Here is a 14,778-nt window from a genome sequence, read left to right on the forward strand (position 1 = left end):
CGTCACAGTCAGTTTTTTTCCTGTCAACCTTTAAACTCTACTTTGTGGTAGGGCTTTGTGCAAGCCCGTCTGGGTAGGTACCACCCACTCATCAGTTATTCTACCGCCAAATAATAGTACTTAGTATTATTGTGTTCCGGTTTAAAGGGTGAGTGAGCCAGTGTAACTACAGGCACAAGGGACATAACATCTTAGTTCTCAAGGTTGGTGGCACATTAACCATGTAAGGTAATATATCTTACAGCGTCATTGTCTATGGGTGATGGTGACTACTTTCCATCAGGTGGCCCATATGCTCGTCCGCCAACCTATACCATAAAAAAAAATTAAAAAAAATCAGTGAAGTATCGTCAGCAAACAACACTATATCACAAATACCATATAACATAGAAAGGAAGATCATTTGTATATGCTAGAAATAGAAAGGAACCCAAAATTGAACCTTGTGGAACACCTATTTTTAACGTAGATCCAGAAGAGTTAATTCCATTAATAAAAACTTGCTGGCTTTAGCTTAAGTATGAAGCAATGAGATGGAGAACTTTACCTTTAGCACCGTAATATTTGAGGTTATAAAGAAGCGTTTCGTGTTATACACAATCGAATGCTTTGCTACCTTCATAAATGCGACTTATTCAATCCACTCCAATCGGGCTTTCGCCCAGGTCACAGCACAACAACAGCATTGTTAAAAGTCACGGACGATATTCGTATTGCCATGGAAAACCAGCAACTCACAGTGCTCGTGCTAATTGACTTTAGCAATGCTTTCAATGCAGTAGACCATGACCTCCTTCTTGCATTGCTTTCCCATGCTAACTTTTCAGAATCTACTGTTGAATGGTTTTCTTCTTATCTTCGAGGGCGCCGGCAATCCACACGCATTGGTCAGCTACAATCTGATTGGTGCGAAGTGAGTGCCGGTGTTCCTCAAGGCGGCATATTATCTCCTCTGTTATTTTCTGTTTTTATAAACGCCATCACTAAAATTTTAACTTCGCACTACCATCTGTATGCCGATGACTTGCAGCTCTACGAACACTCTGCTGTCAATGATCTTGCCGCGGCTATTAACTCCCTAAACGATAATCTCCACCGCATTTCTCTTTGGTCCGCTAAATATGGTATCACTGTCAATCCATCCAAGTGTCAAGCCATCATTATAGGCAGCAGGAGACAGTTGGCTAAGCTAGATGTTCTGACTCTGCCCTGCCTAAGATATAATAATATACCAATAGAGTTCAGCAGTAGTGTTAAAGACCTCGGCATTATCATTGACAGTAAACTCACTTGGGGGGAACATATTAAAGAAGTTTCTCGTAGGTTCTACGCCACTATGCATTCCATGATGCGTTTAAAAAATTTTTTGCCCATGGAAACTAAAATCCAGCTTGTTACTACCCTCTTGGTTCCAATTCTTGATTACGGTGACTCTTGCTATCTAGATCTGTCGGAAGAACTCCTGCAACAACTTAATCGTCTCCTTAACACTGGCATTCGCTTTATCTTTAGCTTACGCAAATTCGACCACGTTTCTCGTTTTAGGAAACAGTTACACTGGCTTCCTTTACGGGAACGTAGATATACTCGGATTCTATGTCTTCTCTACTCCATTCTTACCGACCCTAATGCTCCCACTTACTTATCCTCTAAATTTTCTCTTCTTTCCTCTACTCATAATAAGCCCTTACGATCCTCTCAATTCCTTACCCTTTTCATACCATCCCATAAATCTGGCTTTGTTTCCAAACTCTTTCTCTCTAGTTGCAGCCCGGCTTTGGAACACTTTGCCTGATTCTATTCGTAGAGCTCCATCGCGCGATTCCTTCAAGCGCCAAGTAAAACAATTTTATCTGTCGTCTGTCAACACTGCGTGATGTCTTTTTATCAATACCATTCTCATAATTGGATTCATATATATATGTTTATACATATATGTTAAATATTTATGTACTTATATATGTATACGTTTGTGCATATTTATGTATATTATGTATATGTATATTTATGTATTTTATATTATATTATGTATAACATTGATTTAATTAATTTACTGTATTATTATTATATATATTTATAGGTGTCTATCGCTATGTATATATTTTTTAATTTTTCTTAAACTTCTGTGCACACCCTACTGACTTCTCTCCTGCACTATTCTGGGTTGGCTGGCAGAAAATGCTGTAATAGCGTTAAGTCCGCCCTTTGTACATGATTGATCTGTGCAATAAAGAATAATAAAAAAAAAAAAAAAATGCTTTAGATAAATAACTGATTTCTCCCAAGCATCGTAAATATGTTTGAGAAGCGCAATCCCCGCATCAGTTGTCGAGTGACTTCTTCTAAAACCGAATTGCCACCATGAAAAATAGCATTTGCACTGAAACGGATGAAAAGTTGATTTAAAATATTTTTTTCGAATATTTTGCTCGCTGGGATCGCTTCTGTTTCCAATCTTAAAAAGTGGTAAAACTTTTCAACAAGTTAGGAAATGAACCCGTGTCCAAACTCTTTTTAAAAATCACTGCGATACCTATACGGAACTATTGCCACGAGAGAGTCTTATATGATGTTATTAATAAATTTTAGCGTAATGCCCCATATGTCGTAATTTTTTTTAATATTTACGGTTTTAAATACTTTAAGACATCTGTTGCAGAAACAGCAGACTATAATGTTCTGTGGAAATTCCACGCAGGATAGGTTCGATAATTTTGATTCGAAATTAATTCTAAACTTTAGAACAACCTCTTTTTTACCAGGAGTTGTGCATCGTTCGATGTTTTACATCTTCATCTAATTCATCATCTTTTATATTTAATTTAGAAAAATACCTCATTAGATAATTTTCAAAATGAAATATGTATTGCAAATTTCATTTTAAAGTTATAGCCAAAAAAAAGGCGATAAGCCTTAAATAAATGTAGGTAGATACATAGGTACGTCATATAACTTGACCAATGAAATTTGTAACGAGAGATCTGCAACACGATGAAGCACGCCATTCTTCTTTTATAAAAACGATCTGGTGCTAGGAGAGACAGGGTACCTATTACATCGGATTGAAAATATGCTTTTAAAAAAAGGTCCCGAGATTTTGAAGTAGGTACCAACTTAGTCAAAGCACCGGTCGAGTGATTCCAATTTTACCCTGATTATCATTTTAATTTATTTCTTATGAAAAATATTTCTAGATAGGGAGCGTCGCCCTACAAAAAAAAACTAAAACAAACGAGCCAACTCTATCCTCTTCGTGTGCTTAACACTCGCCCAACGCTATACCACTTTTCTAGTGTACGTTCACTTGTTGTCCAACTATTGGCCATTATTTTCTTCGAGGCGATCTCAGCTTTGATAATTTATCTAGACATACATAGGTATAAGTAAAAACAGGATGGAAGGAATTTCAATTTCGGAGAAACTGGGTAACAGTGAATTCGCTATAAAACTTAAAAGCTGAACAATAAAATAAAGTTCAATTACCTTATTAGTACCTAAGCGATACATTGTGCCTTGTGTTTCATTTTGTAATTCTTTTTCTATACCTTCTATGCCAGATGGAAATAATTACTCATCTAAAAATCTTGAGGATTATTAGAACAATTCAAAAATACACTTAGACGGACTCAGAAACTGCTTCAAAGTTCAATGTACAAAATATATATTTACCAAAATTTCTTTTAATTCAATTAAAAATTAATTGCCTCCTGTCAGCAGTGGCGTTATCTATCGTAAGGCAAGGAGGCGCAGTGCACCAGGGCCCCGGAGTTCAGGAGGCCCTCTAAACTAAACCTTAAGCTTCTGAAGCTAGAAAATCACGACCCTGCGCACAAGATTTCTTTTTTGGTATCTGTAATTTTAAAGGGTAATTATTTGTTAATGATAATAAGGGGGTGAGGACTCGATTCTTTTTCTATGTACCTAGCGGGGTTCTTTCTCACCTAGACGCAACGCAACGGACTGACAGCTCGTGATCTAACTATATCTTCAAAAAACTACTTCCTAAAGAAAATCATTAAGTATTGATGGTAGAGTATGTTCTAATCCAGCGTCAGTTCCCAAGAAATGGCACACCAGGCGAAAGACAACACGCAGTACTAATATACTTCTATTTTTCCTGTTCAATCTTGATTATTTATTTGTGGTATTTTAAAATAAGAGTATGGTGATAAACATTTTAAATTAGTCTTAAAGATAATATTTTTATAAAATATCTGACATAGCACGAGTAAAATCTCGGTGAGTGACAATGTTCTCGTGTGGGTGCGATAAATCTAAATGATTCAATTAGTTGATTATAATAATCTTTTCAGTTTTCTTTTGATTACAAAATTGTCTTACGTATACATATAATGCATAGCTCTATAAATCATGACAATTAGTTTTACTAAGGTATAGGTAAGTTAGGTATTTTTTTATAAAATAATATAAACTATGTGTTTTTAGATAGATCTAACTCTTCAGTGGGTCAAATGTATTAAATATTATACGAACGACGTTTTAAGAACCCTGAAAATGAGAATTAACTAAGTTTGTAATCTGCGTTACTTTATAATGTTCACAAGTACTTAGGTGGGTTTTAGCAAAACTATCGTAGGTAAATAATTCCAAACCTCACTCAACTCCTCTACGTAGGGAGGAAGCCAGGACAGAAGAAGAAGAACAAGACATGACAAGACACATTTTTTTTTAATATATTAATAGGTCTATAGGTTCAATTCCTTCAAAAAGGAGACGGGTATCAGAAATACTCCTAACAAGTTTAGGGCCAGTCGGTAGGGATATCGACAAAGAAATATATTCCATGACTCTAGGATTTTTTGTTCTTTGAACTCACCCTGATAAAATCATGTCGTTTTGTCGAAAATGGGGAAACTGTAGTGAAGAGGTTAAAACGCTTAGAGTTAATAATAACGAAAACGTATTAGGTACTTACTATAGGTACATACTAACTTGCGATATATAAAATTTAATCCAATTTTAAATAATTCGCATTCATTAGCACCTAGCGAACATCTATTCATATGGCGTGACAAATTTAAGTACCTAAAAACTAATTCGGCACAGGGGCGGATTTACAAATTCGCCGCTAGTAGGCTAGTAGGCTATTCTAATTTGCCGCCCTACTGATTATTGAAATTCAATACGTTAGTTTAGTTCACAATCATAATAATTACATTTATTCTGAAATTGCAACTTTATGATTTGTGTTCTATCGCCCTCATTACATCGAATTTTCCCGTTATTAGTATGATTATGAACTAGATGATATTTCTTCCAGTTACCTACTAGTTTTTTTTTCGCGATTGGCCAGTATATGGATTGCAGACGTAATGTGTATACATATAATTATAATTATTTTTTAATGTCTGTAAGATAATAACAAATTTGGGCAAAATTTGCCGCCCCTTTAAATCTGCCGCCCTAGGCTCCAGACTACTTAGCCTATTGGTAAACCCGCCACTGATTAAGTAGGTATGAATCAATTGTAATTTTTATTGCGATATTGACGCCATCTTACCAGTTGTCAAATCCTTAGTGACGACATATTGTTACAGCAGGTAGGTACAGTCACAGTAAGAAAACCTTCGTCAGTTTTCAAATTAGGTAATTCCTTTATCAAGTCTTAAGCTCTTAGTAGGTACATTTTGAATCTAAACATCAAATCATTGCGACGCAATCGGTAAAGCAGATTATCGCTCATATTGAGCACACGAAAATAGATCACGATCATGAGTAACGTGACCAACCTTTCCTGACCCCGACTGTACCTTCGACATTGAACGAAACCGCGAACACCTCAGGCGGGCGCTTACGACTATTTGGTCGCGGGCACACTGTAGTTTTTTGACAGTTTGCTGAGATAACATACTAACAATAAAGTTAACAATTATTTAGTCTCCAGTATGTGAACAAATTGTAATTGTACGTTCATGTCTATCTTAGAATACCTACTGAGGTATAGGTACGTAGGTCAATGTCAATGTTAAAGTAGGTATAGTAGAATTAGAAGAATTTCAATTCGAATGGTTTCCAAGCGATTTTTGCCAAAAATAACAGACCTACATACTTAGGGATATTTAGAATGAGATCCACTATTTGAATTTTTGAATGTTCTTTTCTATTTTATTAAAAGTTATTGCAGCGAATTCTTCTTGTAGGTACCTAGGTATTCTTCAAAATATCTTATGAAATAGGAAGATTGTCAATGACTTCAACGACTTTTGCTACCAATAAGACGTAGGTAAATATTTAGGTATCTACCGTTTATTTACATAATGTTCACAAAGTGAAAACTCATAACCTATATAGGTACCTACGTCTATGTAGATAAATAAAGTTGGTAGATAACTGCTAAGGTGATTTTTTAACAGTAGGTATCCACACATCATAGCTAGTAGGTACCTACTTACCTATGATGATACTGACCGGCAAGTAAAACGACTGTCTGTTGCATATCCATTAGGTCTTTAGGTAATTCGTTATTGGTTTCCAAACTATGTCGTTGTATTGTATAAGTATTGTACGCATCTAATTAGGTTGAGGTAGATAACCTAAGGTAAGACCAACGGTTGGCAATTATCTGTGTAGTTAATGGCACTGACGACTACATTACCCACCTACAAAAATCTAGGTAGGTACCTACCTACATACCTACCTATCGTTAATCACAAATAAGTCGATACAGATTCATTCAAATTGAATGTAATGTTTCCTAATAAATGCGTTATGCGAGTAGGTACTCAATGCTCGGTTACAACTCATGAGGTGTACTCCACTACTGCGGCGCGACCACACGACCAGGGCTCACTGAGGGACATCGCGAGTTGTGAGTAGCGCTTCGCAGCGCTCGTACAGCGCTGTGTGTCACGTAAAAACCCGCCGCGCTCCGGCACGAGGAGGGGCGGGGCGGACGTTAGCGGGGTGCGGGGCGGTGGGCGGCGTGGGGCGGGGCGCGCCAATGGCGGCGGCAGAGCCGCGCCGCGGCCCGCGCGCCAGTACCGCGCGGCGCGCCGCCTTGGACGCATTCTTTGCGCGATTAAATCCGCGCTCCGCGAGCCGCGAGCGCGACACAGTGCCCGCCGCGACACTGACCCCGGCCGCTGACCCGCCGCGGCGACTCTTCCGCTGCTAGTGTTTACATCGCCGGTATACTGTATACCCGAGTGTGCTATCGTGCCGCCAGTGTTCCGTGTCTGTGATATACGTTTGTTGCATTTGTTGTGGACCGTGTGCAACTGACCGAAGAAAGTGAACCCCGTCGCTGGCAAAGGCGCGGGATACTATCTGTAGTACACAGGTATATTACCCACATACATCTCTTATCTCTCATCATAACAGGTACTGGCATAAAGAGATTACCTTTGACACCAAAGATTTTATGTTATTAAAATAGGTAAAAAATACGCGTGAACCACTAAATAGCAAGATTTAAGTAGATACTAAACTAGTGAAGTTTTAGTTTAAAGTTATATGTACCTACTGAAGTAAAATCATATCAAAATATTGTTTATTCAAGTTGGCTCATATTGGCGCCGTCCAGTCGTAGGTAATGTTAAGTATCGCATTCAAAGTAAAGTTAGCACTAGTTCGGAAGGTAAATTCTACCGAGAAGAACCGCCGAGAACTACTCAGTTACTCTTTTCCAACATAGCTAATATCATGTTATGTCAATCAAATACAATAAAGTATATAATAATAGATCTGTGTGAAAATCAACAGCTTTCTTTAGCTCTATGTTTTTTATCATCTATGTACTTACCTAGGTATACTTATAATTAGTATTATGCCCAATTAGTCAAAATATTTTAACATTGATTTGAATTTCTGAAAGTTAAATATATACGGACTTTTAGTATAGAAATGAATGCCTTGCCTTAAAGAATTTATTGATTCTGCGGAGTCAAAAACTTAGCTTTATAAGTTTATACTCAAATCTCATATTTATACACTGATTATGACTACTTGATCAATGTTATTGTAATCACATGGAAGTGTAGGTAAATATTCGAACTTTGTTTAAAAGAACCCGAAGGAGTCATTCGCCAGTTCCAAGGTTAGGTAGGTATATATAGACCGGTCTGGTCGATTTTAATGTCACCGGACTCAATATCTGTAGTAACAAAACAGTAAATAATATGCCATAACTCATGTCTTATCTATTGCAGCTATATGTTCACCATATAGAGTAGAACGTTAGGAAAATAACAAAAATATAGGTAGGTATTAGTCGAGCTGTATCAATGTATACCGCGGAGTCTTTCTTTTAATTCTGATGAATGAGGATTTCACTGATGTGTCGAATCGAATCTAATGTGATTCTTATAGCTTCAGTTACTTTAAGATTATTGCTGCTGAATACTGTACCAATAGGAACTATTACGGTACAAGGAATAAGAATAAACTTTAGCCCTACTTTCCGTTTGCATACGGTACGAGAGAACGTTTTTAAAATAATAAAAAAGAAATACCGTGAAATATAATCAATTTATAATTTTAAAAGTTTATTAAGTATAAATTAATCAATAACTTTTATTATCTATTACAATAATGCTAAATCTTATTGCTGGAGGCTGCTTGCCGTAAAGGTGATATTGGATAAAAAGCTTCATTGTTCGTTTACTTGAATAAAGTACAATACTTTCTAACGATAATTAGGGTTACACTACTAAATATTGAAAACTAAATTATTTGTTGTAAGTCATCGTTCTCCGTAGAATGCACTGTCGTTTACATTGTTAGAGTTAGTATTAGTCTGAATTATTATAAGTCAGTAAGTAACAAAAGTGTGTACCTATAATGCTAGTATAAATAACAGTAGGTACCCGCCGCGTCAACAAAACCTTTACCTTAGCTGTGTTACCAGCTCTGCGGACTGAGTAGGTACATGTTCTATATGTATAGAAGTGAGACCCAGACTCTTCTTAACTCCTTTCAAAATGTATTTTTAAAGTTATATCTAGCGTTTCGATACGATCCGTTGTAATCACATGATTAGGTAGACTTCTAACGATCACCAACTTTTTATGAAATAAAAAATAAACATTGGACAACATCACATACATAACTCTGACCCCAATGTAAGTAGGTAACTAAAGAACTTGTGTTATGAAAAATCAGAAGTAACGACGGTACCACAGACACTCAGACCCAAGACAACATAGCAAACTTTTTCTACATCGAGTCGGTGTAGTACCCATAATATACCTACCCGCACACTACATGACGGAGGTCGTCACTCGTCATTATTAAACCTTTTAAACTATTTACTTAGATCTACTTATATTTGTAGCAGTAACACTTGAGATAGTAGATTAGTCTCTTGAAAGCTTAATGTACCTACATAATTATTTGTTTACTTATCAAATAACGACTGATTCATTGATTACCTACACAAGATTTAAGTTAAGTAACATTGATTATTGGAATATCTTATATACATATACATTAATGTTTTATTACTTAGTATGTCTGTAAGCGTAACGTATTAAAATGAAAATGATTTACGTGTCAATAAAATAAAATCGCACCCGCGAGTACTGTTTCCGCCGCACATAACCAGGTATTTATTTACTAACATTTCACCCCAACATCCATCCGTGCTTCAAGATGTTATTTAAGAAATCTATTGATAAGTAAATAAAAATGATAGCATTCTTTAATTGACGTTTTAAAATGTAATCGTTTTTATTGTTTGTCCACATTTAATTATTCTACGTAGGTATTACTGTACATTGCTTCGTATACAGTTTCACCTTGCCGCCTATCTGACTGTTCGCCACACACTTTTTCCTTAACGATTTTTAAATATTTTGTTTCAATCGGTGTACCCAAGCCTACCTCTGTAGGTAAACATAAAACGCCTAGTCAACATTGCATAGCCTAAACAGCACTTTATTATTTCGAAAAAATGTTTTTTATGCAAGCAACATTCTTATAAGGAATAGGCATAATATTCTGTATTATATCATTTGGAGATGTGTGTAGATGTGATGTAGAGTTATTTGGAAGTAGATGGAATCTCTGGAATTTAGGTATCATACGTTGCTCTATATAATTGTAATTAAATGAAGTATATATCTATCACTTTACAGAATCTATATTTAAATACAAAAATTATTCAAAAATACACCTACTCAATTTCATACATGTTTTATGTAAGGTATTGAAAATATAAGTGGGTATACCTACGTAGGTATAATCCAGTGATATTGGGTGCCTACTCGTATTACAAAATACAGTAAAGTTAATCTCCGCGCCTACTACCTCTTACCCCACTGAGCATCTCTTTACAAAATTGCTTTCATTGGCCGACCGACCCGAGATTGGAAACAGCGAGAATCCGTCGCGAACAGTCAACTAGTCAATACTAACAGAAAACCACTAAGTAATACCACCTATAACAATTCAAACATTATTTTAATTCAATTTGTGTTGCTTCCCCCCTCCCCGTCCGCCGGCTCAGCCTGAGGCACATCGCACCGCTGTCGTTGTTCCCCGATGTTTTAACGACATGCGCATGTTAATGGTTGCGTTAATCAAACCTTACTGCGACAGTAGTCGTACCGCATGTGGTAGTGCGTGTACTGCTCTAATAGTTTATTAAAAGGGATTGCTATTAAAGTATGCGCATATAAATAAAACAGGCTATTGCATATATAATACGGGCGGCCCGTCAAACTTACAAACGAGCCTGCGTACCGAGTTATATTTGTGAGGTGCGTGAAGTTACGCTAGTGTCGCAATTGCTTACATAATTATTATTATTATTTTTTTTCAAACTTGATAAACTTTAAAGAAAGTATAGAGATGACAGATAATATTATCCAAAATAAGAAAGTAGGTACATTTATATATATATAGTAATAAAACAAAGACTAGCAAATGACTATTAATTTTAAATATGTTCGCACGGAACACGGTGACCGAAATTTCACATTAATTCTAAAGTAACCTCTATTTTTTCAATTTTTAATTATATTTTTTTTTAATTTAGGAAATTTATTTATTTATTTATTGGGAAACAAACAGTATTACAACCAATCAATTGAAAAAATTTCATACAAAAATAAATACTTAAACCAATTAAGTTTCCACCGATAACAAGTTCATTTAGAGCTAAGAAAAATAAAACGTATAAACACATGTTGGCCAAAATATAAAATAACAGATTAAAATTAAAATATAAAAATTGATGACATTGAGCAAAATAATAATATGATCAATGAAAATTAAGACAATTGTTGAAAAAAAAGTCATGAGTTATACATAAATTATTAAAAAAAAAAAACAATTAAAAATAAATTTATTACAATTTACAGGCATTAGGTACTAATTTCTTTTTTTATTTTTTTTTGTAGGTACACATTGTATAATCTATATTGGAAAAACATTTATTATATTTATCACAGGCACGAAAAATAAAAGTATTTTGGGCATATTTAGTTTTTGTGATAGGTAAATGAAAAAGGCACTGATGACGCGTATTAATTTTAGGACATCTAAAGCATATATTTTGTAACAGATAGGGTGAATCTACAAAATTTTGAAGTATCATATTCCAAGCAGTTGAACAATATTCGAGGACCGATCTAACAAACGAATTATATAAAAGTATTTGCGTTTTTAAAACGAAAGGTCCATTTATGTCAGTTACAAGGTGTGCAATACTCACATAATATAAGTAGCATAAATTATGTACGAGTGTGTGGTGTACCTACATAAATTAATCCGCTACAAATTAATTTAAATATATAAATATTAAAGCAATCTATCATTATTTTGTGATAACAAATATTATATTTTTCTTAGAAGTAGAAGAATAGTGTTAAATCTTAAAACATGTCTTACAATTGTCGATGGTCCAATAGTAGGTATGCGTCAAATTATACCCAAATCTGATGAGATATTTCTTGGATTACTGACCCTATTCTAAAATTTACTTTTTCTTTCGCCTCGATGAACCGGCCCCATCGGAGTAACATTGTTTATATTCAAACGCACAATTGTACTAAAGGTATAAACTATAAAGGGTCAACATTGCGCAATCGATCGAGGATTTTTCTGAGAAGTCGATGTTGTGTTGAATACCTGCGCACTTACTCATTTAGCATTCTCGTTTGTAGAGTATCGGAGTGCGATATAAGGATCGCTGCGTTCATGCGGTGGGCTGCTATCGCGTTCACTCTACTTGTGAATGCCTTCCTCAGGACGTACGTACCTACTCGCCGCCGTGTCGGCCGACGCGTGTAGTGTGCTCCTATTAACATACAACAATGCAGATGGAAATAAACTCTTCGTAGAGGGTGATTATACATAGGTAGACATATAACTGATGATTACTACACCTAGTAGTTCGTGATTTCACTCCAACGAACCTTAGATATTATTACAGTAAGTTGTAGTTTCTCAATAAAATGTTGGTATAAAATGAAATTACTTTGTAGTAGCCAAACAAACATAGGTATGTACCCATACCTATGTTTGTTTGGCAGGTCAATGCATAAGTATACCTATACCAACTTGTTACCTAGTTATGTGTTAAATAGGTATATTCAAATCAAAGCGAGCATTATGTTTATGTAACTGATGTTTAACGTACCTGTCAAGCAGATGCCCGCTGTTGATAAGGATTTCAAATAGGTAGAGTTTTGTGTTAATAAAGAAGCCATTCAATCAGCGAGATCGTCTGTAATCATGACCACGAGAATCACCGATTTTGTCTTTTCCTCCACGGTTCACTCGCGCCAGCAGGCAGCCCGTTGGACTCTCAATTACCCGTCCCACTCGACAATCTTTAGCTGTACATTGGCGACAAACCCAAATTATTGTTTGCTAAACTTTATTCAAGGATTCTTTTTTATTAAAACGAGTAGGTTGATTTCGTCATGGCGTCACCTCTTGTTACTAGGTACTTAGGATGATATATGAGGACGATACTTTATCGACACAAAAATTTTGGCTATTTTAATGTTATATGTAGTCACGACATTATTATATAATTTGTATAGTTAGTTTGGCAAAGTCACTATGACTACATAGGTATATATTTCATAGGTGACTTGGTTTCTTCGTTCTATCCGTGTCCTGAGCAGATTTGTATATCGTTAGTGATAATCGCGAATGACAAATTGAATAAAAGATTTATTCATTTTTCAATTGTACTTATGTTTTACAAATGAGATACCTAACCGTAACCATATGTTCATCGTAATTATTATACACATATAAACGTTCACGCGGTAAAGCTGAGTTCGGCACCACTAACTAGCATCTTTTAAATAAATTTAAATATTACACTGCTAATCATACACTCATTACCTAAATCTGTCGCGCACGTTTAATTTTATTACCAAAAAAGTTAAACCAAACTCGCCGTAAATGATTTAAATGAAATTCCTGTCGCTTCTATTGATTTAATATGGAATTCCTGGAGTCTGCCATTGAGATAATATTAGTGGTTCCATTGAGTTTTGAGAATATTAAATTTAATGTTACGCTAGCGCCGCCGCCGGACCGATAGAGACATTTATTTCTCTCAACAAATTACACCTAATAAAATATAGTTACAATTGAAACTTTTTTTACATTGTAAATGAATTTAATAAATGAGCAAGCATCACTGTGCAATTTCGAAACCTCCAAACGAGTATCCTGAATAATGTAAATCCGCATTGGCAAATGTGTAGCTTTAATCGTGGAAATATATTTTAATAGCTGACAAACCCGTTGATACAGATCAAACTGTAGCGTAATTATGGCTTTCGTATACACACCGTCTTAAAAACGACGTTACAAGCGCCGTAGCGTAGTTTTTGTACGTATGCAGGAAATGCAAGCGCCGCTTATATGATTCAAAAGAATGTCATGTCGTAGTAAGCTAGCTGTGATTCGCGACTTCACTCGCTATACTCCATAATTGCTCACGCCTGATTCGTACATTGTCAAATTGGATGGTCGTGGTCGTGATGTTACTTATAGTCTCTCCAAACTAAATACCAAAGTAAATAACCGCAAAGAGAATTATTCAAGTCAGTTTGGTAGAGTCTGAGATTTGCGTTCAATCTTACTAACTCCAGCTGCAGATAATAACAATGAAAAGTATATACCTACCCAAAACGGATGTTACGGATATGTAATTTGGGATGTGTATGTAAACGGATATGTAAATAAAATTTCACCGTCAGATACGGTTATGGTCACGATTTTTTTACGGATTATCCGACTGTTTCGGTGAGTTTCAAATACGGATATGAAATTATTTAGAAATAATTACTAGATATGAATTTAAATTTATTTGTAGGCTATTGTTTAGTATACGTTATATCTAATTACCGAAAAGTAAACATTTAAATACAATTAGTTACCCTCTAATCTACCCAAAAATTAAATTATCAAAATTAAGCAAAATTTAAACCTTTGATTTATTCAAAGAAACAGTGTACGAGTAGGTATATGTAACTTTCGTTTAATGTTTGTATGTGATATTAAATATTAAATCAGCCGTGTACCTGTATGCCTGCGCAGCTAGCAGGACTTGAGTTTTAACACAGAATCAGTTTATCTAACCGTAAGTTCGAAGGAGTCAGCTATTGCACACAGTGGGTGCCGCGTGTGGCCGCGTGTGTGCAGACTGCAGATTGAATAAAATTTAGTATAAGGGTACGATTTCGGCATTTGCTGTATTAATACTCTTTTTAAGCACTTTCCATGCCGGGTATACAAAACTCGATAAAGTACTAAAGTAGAGGATACATAATATCATATCATATATCATAT

The 14,778-nt window shown here is 35.4% G+C and overlaps 1 protein-coding gene across 1 annotated transcript in view; it reads left to right on the forward strand.

Moving 5' to 3' along the window:
* Nucleotides 1-6,978: 6,978 nt before the first annotated feature.
* The window catches only part of LOC124530282 (protein vestigial), a 39,464-nt gene continuing 31,664 nt past the window's right edge, over nt 6,979-14,778 (forward strand). Inside the window, exon 1 of the mRNA XM_047104357.1 lies at nt 6,979-7,300. The gene's annotated coding sequence lies outside the window, so the exon portion shown is untranslated. The remainder of the gene's footprint in view (nt 7,301-14,778) is intronic.

This window comes from Vanessa cardui, chromosome 6 (genome assembly GCF_905220365.1).
Source record: "Vanessa cardui chromosome 6, ilVanCard2.1, whole genome shotgun sequence".
Taxonomy (NCBI): domain Eukaryota; kingdom Metazoa; phylum Arthropoda; class Insecta; order Lepidoptera; family Nymphalidae; genus Vanessa; species Vanessa cardui.